This window comes from Cebus imitator, unplaced genomic scaffold (genome assembly GCF_001604975.1).
Source record: "Cebus imitator isolate Cc_AM_T3 unplaced genomic scaffold, Cebus_imitator-1.0 Scaffold54, whole genome shotgun sequence".
Classification (NCBI taxonomy): domain Eukaryota; kingdom Metazoa; phylum Chordata; class Mammalia; order Primates; family Cebidae; genus Cebus; species Cebus imitator.
In genome coordinates this window covers 932,921-943,616 of record NW_016107369.1, presented here as the reverse complement: position 1 = coordinate 943,616, position 10,696 = coordinate 932,921, and the positions used below count along the sequence as shown (strand labels likewise).

General features: G+C 48.5%; 1 protein-coding gene across 14 annotated transcripts in view; it reads left to right on the top strand.

The window, feature by feature from the left end:
- Positions 1–268: 268 nt before the first annotated feature.
- The window catches only part of LOC108304386 (neurexin-3), an 827,297-nt gene continuing 816,869 nt past the window's right edge, over positions 269–10,696 (top strand). For 10 of the 14 annotated variants that reach the window (XM_037738485.1, XM_037738483.1, XM_017528526.2 and 7 more), the window contains exon 1: positions 271–575. The gene's annotated coding sequence lies outside the window, so the exon portion shown is untranslated. Of the gene's footprint in view, positions 576–1,998; positions 2,187–2,515; positions 2,608–2,929; positions 2,999–10,696 lie in introns of those variants that run through there. The other 4 variants (XM_037738482.1, XM_037738478.1, XM_037738479.1 and 1 more) reach the window with 4 other exon arrangements.

Genomic DNA, 10,696 nt, shown 5'->3' with positions numbered 1-10,696 from the left:
TCTTTATATTAATTCCTGCTTCGGTTCTAATGAAGAACTCTCCTCTGAGGCTGGGGTAAGGGACGAACTGAGCTCAGACACTGCTTCTTAGTTGTGGGGGCCGCAGACTGCGCCTCCCTGATGATACCTTCTCAGCTGTTTGCAAAACAGCCAGGGAGGAGGTGAAGCCCTGAGATAGGCGGCCTGACTGTCTCTTTAAATGCTGGGGTCTGTGTGGGAGAGGGAGGGGCCGGCTCTGGAGTGCGTGAAATTCCTGGGCTCCTCCGGCAGTCTCAGGCTCAGCGCTCAGCCCTACACATCGCCTCTTGCATGCAACTCACTGAGAGGGAGAGGCAACCTGTCCTCCCCTCTCTCAGTCTCGGCATCTCCAGCCACCAAGAACCGGCTTTTCGCACCTCCAACAACCCCTCCCTTCTTCCCTGCCACTCCCTCCCAGAGGGAGAGGAAAAGAAAAGGAGAGAGAAAGATTCTGGAATTTGAACCTCCCCAAAGAGGAAACATACCCAGCAAACTCAGTTGATTAAACATCAAACAGACACACAGACAGATCCCAAATCTTCTGTTCAACTGGAAAGGTAAGGTTTGCGGGCAAAGGCAGGCAGGCAGGGTATGAAAGAACTCAAGGTTCTCGTCCGTTCTGGGAAGAGGCTGCTCCTGAGAGGGTAGAAGTTTTCAGTTGGGAGCGACCAACCTAGATTTTTTTTTTTTTTTGAATGCTGTATCCGCGAGCCTTGGCTGACTGTGGAAATGGCTTTTCAACTGCTTTTCTTTTTCTTCAGTTTCTCCTGGAAGTTGGACCCTTTTCCTCCAGATGTTAGAAAAGTCAGAGAATGTTTTAGATTTTTTCCTTTTTTTTTTTTAAGTCTTTCTTTCTTTCTTTTTTTTAAATCTTTCTCCTATTTGCTTGAATTGTTAGTCTGAAACGATGTGTGCTCATCACTTCGTTTTGGGCAGATACTTTTTTTTTTGACATTTTGTAACCACTTTCTCATTTATTCCTTTATTTATTTGAGCTGGTTAAAATGAGAGACAGAAGGGACGCTCTGAGGAAAATAAAATTGAGTTGAGACAGGGATTTCCCTAGCTGTTGAGGAATTGGGGTGTATGTGAGTGTGTGTGTATGCTTTTTTTTTTTTTTTTTTTTGAGAGGGCGTGAGGAGGTGGTTCTAGAGTCTAAAAATTCAGGTTGGACTCCTGTCTTGTGAAGGTGGGCATACTTGGAGAAGGTGAAAAGGGAGTGTGTATGTGAGTGTGTGTGTGAGTGTGTGTGTGTGTGCACCAGTGTGTGCTCCTGTTTGGATCGGTTACAAGGGAATCTTCCTCCACTGCCTTCCATTTGTTTATATTAATGATTTAGTAGCAGGCTTGCCTGAAAACTTCCACTCTGTGTAAGCACTGTGGGTTTTGCAAGCTCTCAGTGACCTTAAAGCCTGGTTCGATGTATTGTTTTTTCCAGGCATCGTGCTGTACCCAGAGTTTCAGCTCTTTCCCTCTCTCTTTTTTAACCACAAAACTTAACTGCTTTAGAAACATCATCCTGATGACAAGGAAAAAAATGTGTCCCCCCACCCCCCATCCCTTCCTAGGCCAGTGATGTAATACCAACCTAAGGGCTTGGCTGCTTTGCAGGTGACTTACCCTGTGATTACTTGTTAAAAAATAAAAATAAAAAATTCCCTTCCTCCATTAAATGCCTGCCTCTTTTAATTTGGATGTAGAAATATCATCATGCGGTGAGAAAATCATATTTTTGCTAATGATTATTGAGGTTTAGGCAAAGTAGTTTTCCTCTTTTCTGATCTTTATTTTTAATCCTTTTTTTTTTTAATGCATAGGTCAGAGATCATTGAGAGCTAGTTTAGGATGGAGCAAGACAGAGTCAGGGCAAATAAGAGAGCTGGTAGGACACGAGCTGTCTTCTCCCCGCTTCCTTCGGTTCCCGCTTTGGGGAGATAGTTTTTCTTTTACCACTACAAGCCGCCCCCACATTCTTTCTCTCCCTGTGCTGGGTCCTGTGGATGGCCCTGGGAGGCAGAGGGGGCACTCCTTGTCACACCTGGAGGACGGTGTAGTTTTGGGGGTCAGATGACCGTTTGCCTTTGTGTTGAAGGTTCCAGTGGAAATTTGAACTCCCAGTGCTCTGGGTGACTTGGTACCCAGGATAGCCTATCTGGGAGCACCTGGAGGTTAGTCTGGGGAGCCTGGAGAACTAGCTCTTTAATAATTTGCTGTTCTGGGTAGAGCCTTCCTTCATCGTTCAAGGGCTTCTGCATCGCCTTTCAAGTTAAAATGGTCCCGCTGGTTACGATGGGCAAGTTTACCTAAGGGCTACTGGGTATGTGGCGGAAGGATGGAGGGGAGCAAGAGGAGGCAGGGCTGGTATTTATTTTTTAATCTTTGGGCTTAATCTGCCTAAGTCATATGGGACAAACGATATTTCAGGCGGGTGCTGGTTGTGCAGATATTCCTATTGTTTGATTTTTTTTGTTGTTGGGGAGTGGAGTAAGGGCTCTTGGCCCATTTTCTGCAGCCCGGGGTTCATCCTGCGAGTCCGTCTTCCTTCTGGAAGAGGGGGAAAAGGCTGGACGCTGGAAGTTCGCTATTAAAGTGAGCAACAGGGCTGGGTTTATTTTTAAAAAACAACTGGACTGTGCGAATGCCCTTTTTCTGGAGATTTCTGGCCCTTTCTAGTGAAATAATAATTTAAAAAAATTGCTTCTTAAGAAGAGGAAGGGGCAGAAATGAAAGGGAATCTAGATTTTGAGAGACAACTACGTCTTTGCTTCTCTGGTAGTTCCCTGTTATTAATTATTGGGGATTTGACGGGGCTCTGGCCTCCGTTTTTGTTGATTTCTTTTTAGTGCTGCGTTTCTCCTGACTATGTTGATGATTTGCTGCTTATATAAGGGAAAGGATGTATTGAGGTGGACTGATGCTTGGGGTTTTGAGATCGGCTACTGAGATTGGGTGGCGGTTGGTGTGTTTGTCGATGTGCATGGTAGGAAGGTCTTTTCTTTTGGGTGGTAGGGGGTGAGGGAATGGTGGGAGAGCGGTAGATGAGATGCTACAGCAAACGGGGACGTGAGGGGAGACGGAGGTGAGGTCGGAAGTCACCAGTTTGCAGAATTTCTCTTCTGCACCCCCGTTTCTCTTGCTCCTTGAAAAAAATCCATTATCTATGAAAACACATTATTTTTCAATTGGCCTTTTAGAGAAAAAAAGAGAGAGGGAGGGGAGGGGTTAATTTGGTGAGGGGGCTTGGTTGTAATTAGCCCACTGCTGCAAAACTGAGATACAGAAATCCATCGGCACCAGCTTTGGGGGCACGGAGAGGCAGCAGAGAGATGGGGGACGGGTTGTCAGTCTTGGATGAACAGTGGAGCGGTCGGGTTGGCGTTTGGGTATTGTGTGTGTTTGTGTCTCTATGTGTGTGTGAAATTTTGACACCCCACCACCAATTTTCCCCTCCATCCTCCCCCAATTCTGCCATGATCTTCCCTTCTATTTCTACACACTGCTCCCCCCACCCTAGATGCATCCCAGTTTCTCCAGCCCTTTCCATTTTCATGACAAAATTCTGATTCTGATGGCTCTGCGGCTCTTTTTTCCCCTTTTCCTTGCTTTTTTTTTTTTTTTTTTGCAACACAACAGTGGTGCGATGGCCTTTCCTACATGCCACACGGATGCAGCCTTCTGATAGGAGGGCAAAGTCGGCACATCCACACACACACCGGCACACGCTCTTGCACACACACTCTCTGTCACATACACAGGTGCCCGAGGGCTTCATTTTGCTTGGTTTTATTCCCCTTAACCTCTTTCCCCGCTCTACCTCCACCATGGCTCCTTCCCCCCATCTTCGCATGGGGACTGCAGTCACGTTAGAGCCTCCTTTTCTCTCTGCAACCGCGGTCTTCTTTCTTCTCGCCATTATTCTTTCCCTAAAGCTGTAGTGTGTCGCAGTTCATAGGATTAGCATGTTGGAGAGTCTTTGTGGGAGGGGACCTCACAAGCAGGGGATTGGAATGGGGGTAGATGACATTAATAATTTTTTTTGAGACCAAATGAGCACCCAGTGATAATGATCCAATTTAGCCATCCATGAAATATGTTTGCGGTACATCGGAGGAAGGTTATGTGGGGGAGGCAGAGTCTGACTGGGTTACCTCCAGGGAGGTTTGATGCCTGGACGGTAGAGCCACAGCCCCCTCCCCCATACACATGTATGCTCTGTCTCACACACACCAACACGTACAGCTCTGATCAGTGGGCTGTGTCGAACCAGAGGGCACTGCAGAATATCCCAGAGAGTTGTCATGGTTAGTTGGGAGGATGGAATGATGTCTTTGTCCGACCCAGCTCTCCTCTCTACAGACAGTGCCGGGTCCTGAAATTCTTGGTGGCCTTTGTGTTGGTTTACGGGTGGGGACTGGAAGGGTGTTTGTTTTTGTCAAGCACCGCCGTGCCTCCAATTGGACAACATGGGATTGTCAACACTGTGCGTGTGGTTCAAGCAGGAGGCTGCCTGCCTCTTTGTGTGGTGTGGCTGTGCTTGTTGGATATGTGTGTATCCAGCATCCTATAGTGGCTCCGGACAGGTGTGGTAGGGATGAGGGAGGAAGCTTTCCTTCCCTCACTTGGGGGAGGAAGGCAAGAAGCAGGGGTGGTTAGTGGGGGAGAGAGGGGAACAGAGTCCTCAAGGTAGCTGAGAGGAGGGGAGAGGGGAAGAAACTGCTTCTGCCTCCAGCAGGAAGCCTCAAATGAGATCTGCACGTCCACCAAGCGAACCCGTAGGTGGGTTGCTCATGGATGACTGGTGGGCGGATGCAGATTGAAGTGGGAGAAGGGCACGAGGTGGGCGCAGTTGAGGGTTTTCCCCGCTGCCTTGCCAGAGCCTGGAGCTGAGCTTAGGAGGATGGCCCTGCTCCCCTAGCGTCAGCCACCTCTTGGGCGACTCGGCCTTGTTGGAGGCTGCAGCCCGAAGGAGCTGAAATCACCCTTGGCCGTGAGAGCAGCCCAAGCCCCTGTTTTCTCTTGGGCTCTGGCTGCCTTCACTACCAGACGCCATTTTCCCTTTTTCAGCTGAAGGTGTGTCCCTCTTTATTAGCAATTATAAGTGAAATTTGAAAACATGTTGCCTAAAAGAAAAACAAAATCCTCAGAGCAAAATGCTGATTGTCCTACCTTTCTGGCATCCCTCTCCCTTCCTGGGGCTGACCTTGAGGAGTTCGGGAGACAGGGTTACATCATTGCTGGAGAAAGGGGATAAATGGGGAGTAGGATGCATTAGAGGCAAATTATCGTGCCCAACGCAGAGAAGAGATTGCTCTTGGTATCCCCCAGCCGTGTTCTCCTTATATGACCCCTCGGGTGTGGATGGGAGGCTTGCAAAGGAAGAAGCATTCCTTCCAAAACTCACTGCCTAGAAATGTGCTGGTCTGTGCGTCTGCTCTTGCTGTGGTCCAGCACCTGCTGGCGGAAGAGCAGTCATGCTGCAGCTCTGACCCTTGAGGGCCAGCTCTGTTGCTCTGTGGATGAAGCAAGTGCGGTGCTGTGGCTGGGCCAGCCACAGGTGGCCATGCTGAGCTCGGGGCAGGGACTCTGCATGGGGCCCGCTCCCAGCCCTTTCCTGTAGGGTGTTCCTCAAATTGTACCCCTCAGAGAGAGCTTTCCTGACCAGCTTTCTAAAATAGTCCCCTTACCCCAATCCCCTGGCTGCTTTCCAGCCCATGACTCTGTCTTTAATTTTAATTGGTTAAGCACTACTTAATATCATATTATACTATGATATATTGAAACGTTTAAGATGGAACTTGTCTGTTTACCCCTCTAGAATGCAGGCTCTGAGAGGTCAAGGACTTTGTGTTCATTGTGGTGTTCCCAGTGCATAGGACATTTCCTGATGCATAGTAGCTGCTCAACCAATGTGTGTTGATTGGCGGAAAGAACCACATGCATTTAGTGTTGGAGTTTTCTTCTCTAGCGCTTGGGTCCTGTCTTCTGGGAAGGGTGGACTTTGCCTCTGGGTGTCTTAGCCCTGCCTGAATATCTAGATCTGCTGGAGAAATCGCAACATGCTAAACTTCAATAGAGTTTAGCAGAAAGGCCTTCTCTATCCCTGGCTCAGATGACTCTGCCTCCTTTGAGAGTCCCCTAATGTTAGTAATCACTGTTCTCACCATCACTGTACTAGTAGTAGTACTAGTAGTGATATAGCTATCATTTCTGCAGTAGTTGCTGTATACAAAGTTCTCTTCCAAGCTTTTTTTTTTTTTTTTTTTTTTTTTTTTTTTTTTTTTTTTTTTTTTTTTTTTTTTTTTTTTTTTTTTTTTTTTTTTTTTTTTTTTTTTTCAGTCAGTATCTCATTTAATTCTCCAAGCAACTCAGTGCAGTATACTGTTATTACCTGAGGAGACCGAGACTTAAAGTTACCTAATAAAATGACAGATCGAGGATTTGAATTCAGATGTCCCATGCCAGAGCCCAAGCATGGGACCCTTACATTATAGTGTTAGAGGAAAAAGGGAGATGAATCATCCATTATCTTATTCAGTGCCCTCAAATACAAATGACAAGATGGAAGCCCAGAGAGACTACATGGCTTTTCCAGAGTTATACACCATGTTTGATGCAGAGACAAAACTAGTATCCAGGTTTGCTGGCTGCCAGGGTAGGGCTCTTTCTATTCCATCATGCTGCCTCCTGGGTTGTGGGCCCTTTCCCAAGGGCATTGCAGCTGCTGCTGCGGTGGCTGCCTGGGGTGCCCTCTTAGTTCTCCTTCTTCACAGGGGAGTAAGGTCTTGGTGGGGCAGGTGGGTGGTAGGTGTGTCTCTAAGGAAGGCACACCTGCAGAGCTGGAAGTCAGGGTTTCATGGCTAGAAGAGGACTGGTGGGCTGCATTCCAATGAGTGCTGGTTAAATTAAGGTTGTCCTCTGACCTTCCCAGAGGAGGAGAAACTGGAATGGAAGAGGACCCCTATTCCGGTGGGGTGCTCACGGTTCTCAATCCCATGTAGCTCTGCCTATCAAGAGTACTTTCAGATGCAGCAGAGGCTCCATTTGGAGATCTAAGCAGCTGGCATCTGGATGCTGATGACCCTGGGAGCCTGTTGCTTCTCCTATACCGGCCTCGCCTTATTTCTCAAGAAGGGAGACATGAATCCACACACTGGCCCCAGTGTGTTTCATTTATGTTTCCAGAGGCTGGTTGGGGAGCACGATGTCATACACTGTGGGTGAAGGCTTTCTACTGGTCTCTCTGTTCTACTCTAGGGTTGGCCTTGACCTTGAATGGGAGAAGGATTAGACATTCTAGACAAGTATGAGTGTGTGCTTTTTTGCAGGGGTGGGTTGGGGCCAGAGCAAAGTGGATTTTGAGAAGCAAGGAAGTCATACCTTTAGCCAAGACCTTGAAGCAGAGCATGAAGGCATTTCTGCCTGACCTTGAGGTGGTGTAACCAGATGCCCTGGTCTGGGGAGACAGTTCCTATTTAGGCCTTTGTCCTAGTGTAATTAGTAACTCTCAAAAGTGTCCTGGTTTGGATGATAAAATATATGGCCATCCTCTTTCAAGACAGTGTCACACACTTTCTCTTAAAGTAATAGAGAGAGGAAGGGGGCATGCTAAAGAGGGAAATCCAATTTTAGGACAGGAAGGTGGCTGGGAGTACAGCCTTTCTCCAGCTCTACTTTCACTTGCCCCCACTTTCTAAAGGATAAAAACCTGCATCTTGCGAGTTTTCCTACTGCCAACGTGACTACTACTTCTCTCCTGACTACTGTTACCCCCATCCAAGTACTAACCAGGCCTGACCCTGCTTAGCTTCTGAGATCAGATGAGATCCGGTGCATTCAGGGTGATATGGCCATAAACCCAACTACTCTTACCAAAGCTGCTTCTACTGGCCAACGTTTGAGCCCGACTATGGGCCAGTTACTATGCTAAGCACTTGACATACATTATCTCTTTTTTTTTTTTTTTTTGAGATGGAGTCTTGCTGTGTCGCCAGGCTGTAGTGCAGTGGCACAGTCTTGGCTCACTGCAACCTCCACCTCCTGGGTTCAAGCGATTCTTCTACCTCAGCTTCCTGAGTAGCTGGGACTACAGGTGCATGCCAAACACCCAGCTAATTTTTGTATTTTTAGTAGAGATGGGGTTTCACCATGTTGGCCAGGATGGTCTCCATCTCTTGACCTTGTGTCCACCTGCCTCGGATTCCCAAAGTGCTGGGATTACAGGCGTGAGCCACCATGCCTGGCCTCATTATCTTTTGTAATTCTCCAACAATCCTGTGATGTGAGTGCTATTATCACATCTGTCTTACAGATAAAGTAACTGGGACCTAAGGAGGTTAAGAAACATGTCTGAGGCCACTTGGGGAGGGTGATGAGGTCATGATTCAAACCCAGAGGCCTGGCTCTGAAGCCTCTGGTCTTAACCACTGTGCCACACTGCCTCCCTGGGCCTGTCCTCTGCTCCCCCAAGTCTGGGAACTTGATTCTAAGAACTGGCCCATTTGCCAGGTAGTCAGCTCACTCACAGCTCTGGGACTTACTGAAGGTGCTGCTGCCAGTTAAAGGCATGTGAGGCTTAGGAGGAGGGGCTGCTGGCCGGGGAGTAGTGCCACTGGTTGTCTGATGGATGGCACTAAGGAAATTCGGTTTCCCAAGGTGTCCCTGTTACCTTCTTCCTTGCTTCATGCACCTTGTCTGAAGAGGGAGTTGAGGTGGTTTGGGATGGTGATGGATGAGTAGAAGGTAGAGAACCTGAAGCCCATTGTCTCTACTTTGCTCTGCGGCCCTGAACCTGCATGGGCCAGCCATACACCCCATGGCCCTTGCAGCAGGGATTGGCCCTTGGTATGAGATTTCGGTGAAAGGACAATTATCCAGCACCCGCTGTGAGCAGAGCATTGTGCTCTGATACGTTTCAATTAGGTGGGTAGTGTCCTCATTTATCTGTTGAGGAAATTGGTGATCAGAGGGTTTAAATCACTTCTTCAGGATTACACAGTGAGATACTGGCCCACACTTGGGTCTGAATCCAGGCACTCTGCCTCACCCTCCATCCTGAACCATGGAGACGAGGAGGTGGGAATTGGATCATCTAAACTAGGAGTGAAAGAGGAAGTATGCTAGACAGAGGCCTTCCAATCAGCTCCTGAGGTCTGGATAAGAACTCTGGGGATCATCATCCTTATCAGCCACCTCTGGGCCTGCCCCTACCCCCCACCCACCCGGGGGAACACATCTACGGAGCCCTGAGCTGGAGGGGTGCTGGTTCTGGTCCGGAGAGAAGAAGGAGCTGGGACTGTGCACAGCCTCACTGGTGGAGGCGGGACGTTCAGGAGTTACCTCCTTCCCTCGTGGAGCAGGGAACGTGTACACTGACAACATCCCCCTATATCTGTGTTGCAGGATAAAGGGTGGGAAGGGATGCCAGGTCTTTTGCCTGGATACAGGGAGGGAGGAGGCATGGAGGTAATAAGCGGGATCCCCCAAGCTGGAGGACTCCAGGGAGAAAGAAGGAACTTTTTCTTGGTGTAGAGACAGGGAATAGAAGAACAGTTTTCTGACTGAGGGAATGGTCTGCAGCCCCCAAGCTGAGCTGCATCAGCTTCATTGCAGTCCCATTGAAGACTGTGTTTATTTTTCCAATAATGTGTTAATTAAACATCGATTTCTGGGTGGAGGAAAGGGAATTGGATTGCCAGAGCTAAATGGAGTGAGGCAAATGGGGAGTGGATGAGAGGGGCCCCAAGCTGGAGTCAGCATTCTCCAGTGGCACCCCAGGAGGTGCGGAAGGGAAGTGGGGCTGCCTCTTCCCCTGGCTCCAAACTTGGAATTGCCAACTCTCCAACAGCCTGCAGAAGGCACCTTTTTTTACTTCTTGGGTGCCAGGGCAGGTGGAGACGGCTCTTTGCTGAACCCCAGTTCAAGCGGGGAGGAACAATTATTCACCTTCCTCAGCATCTTTGGCTTGTAGAGACTGTGTACACAGCCTCATGTTTAGCATATGACATATTGTTTGCTCATCTTTTTTTGTTTTTGAGACAGTCTTGCCCTTGTTGCCCAGGCTGGAGTGCAGTGGCTCGATCTTGGCTCACTGCAACCTCTGCCTCCCGGGTTCAAGTGATTCTGCCTCAGCCTCCCAAGTAGCTGGGATTACAGATGCCTGCCACTACACTTGGCTAATTTTTTTGTATTTTTAGTAGAGACAGGGTTTTACCATGTTGGCCAGGTTGGTCTTGAACTCCTGACTTCAGGTGATCCACCCACCTCAGCCTCCCAAAGTGCTGGGATTATACATGTGAGCCACCTACTTTCAAAAATAAACACAGGGGAGGGCACTTTTATATTTCCACTTTGGAGATGTGGAAACTGAGGCTCAGAGAAGTAACAAGTTCAAGGTCAAAGACGGCAAAGTTTCACAAGAAAAGGGGTCCAAGAGGAGTTGAAAGTATGTGAGGGGCCGGGCGCAGTGGCTCATGCCTGTAATCTCAGCACTTTGGGAGGCCAAGGTAGGCGGATCATGAGGTTAGGAGTTCAAAACCAGCCTGACTAACATGGTAAAACCCCATCTCTACTAAAATACAAAAATCAGCCGAACATGGTGGTGCATCCCTGTAATCCCAGCTACTTGGGAGGCTGAGGCAGGAGACTCAATTGAACCCAGGAGGTGGAGGTTGCAGTGAGC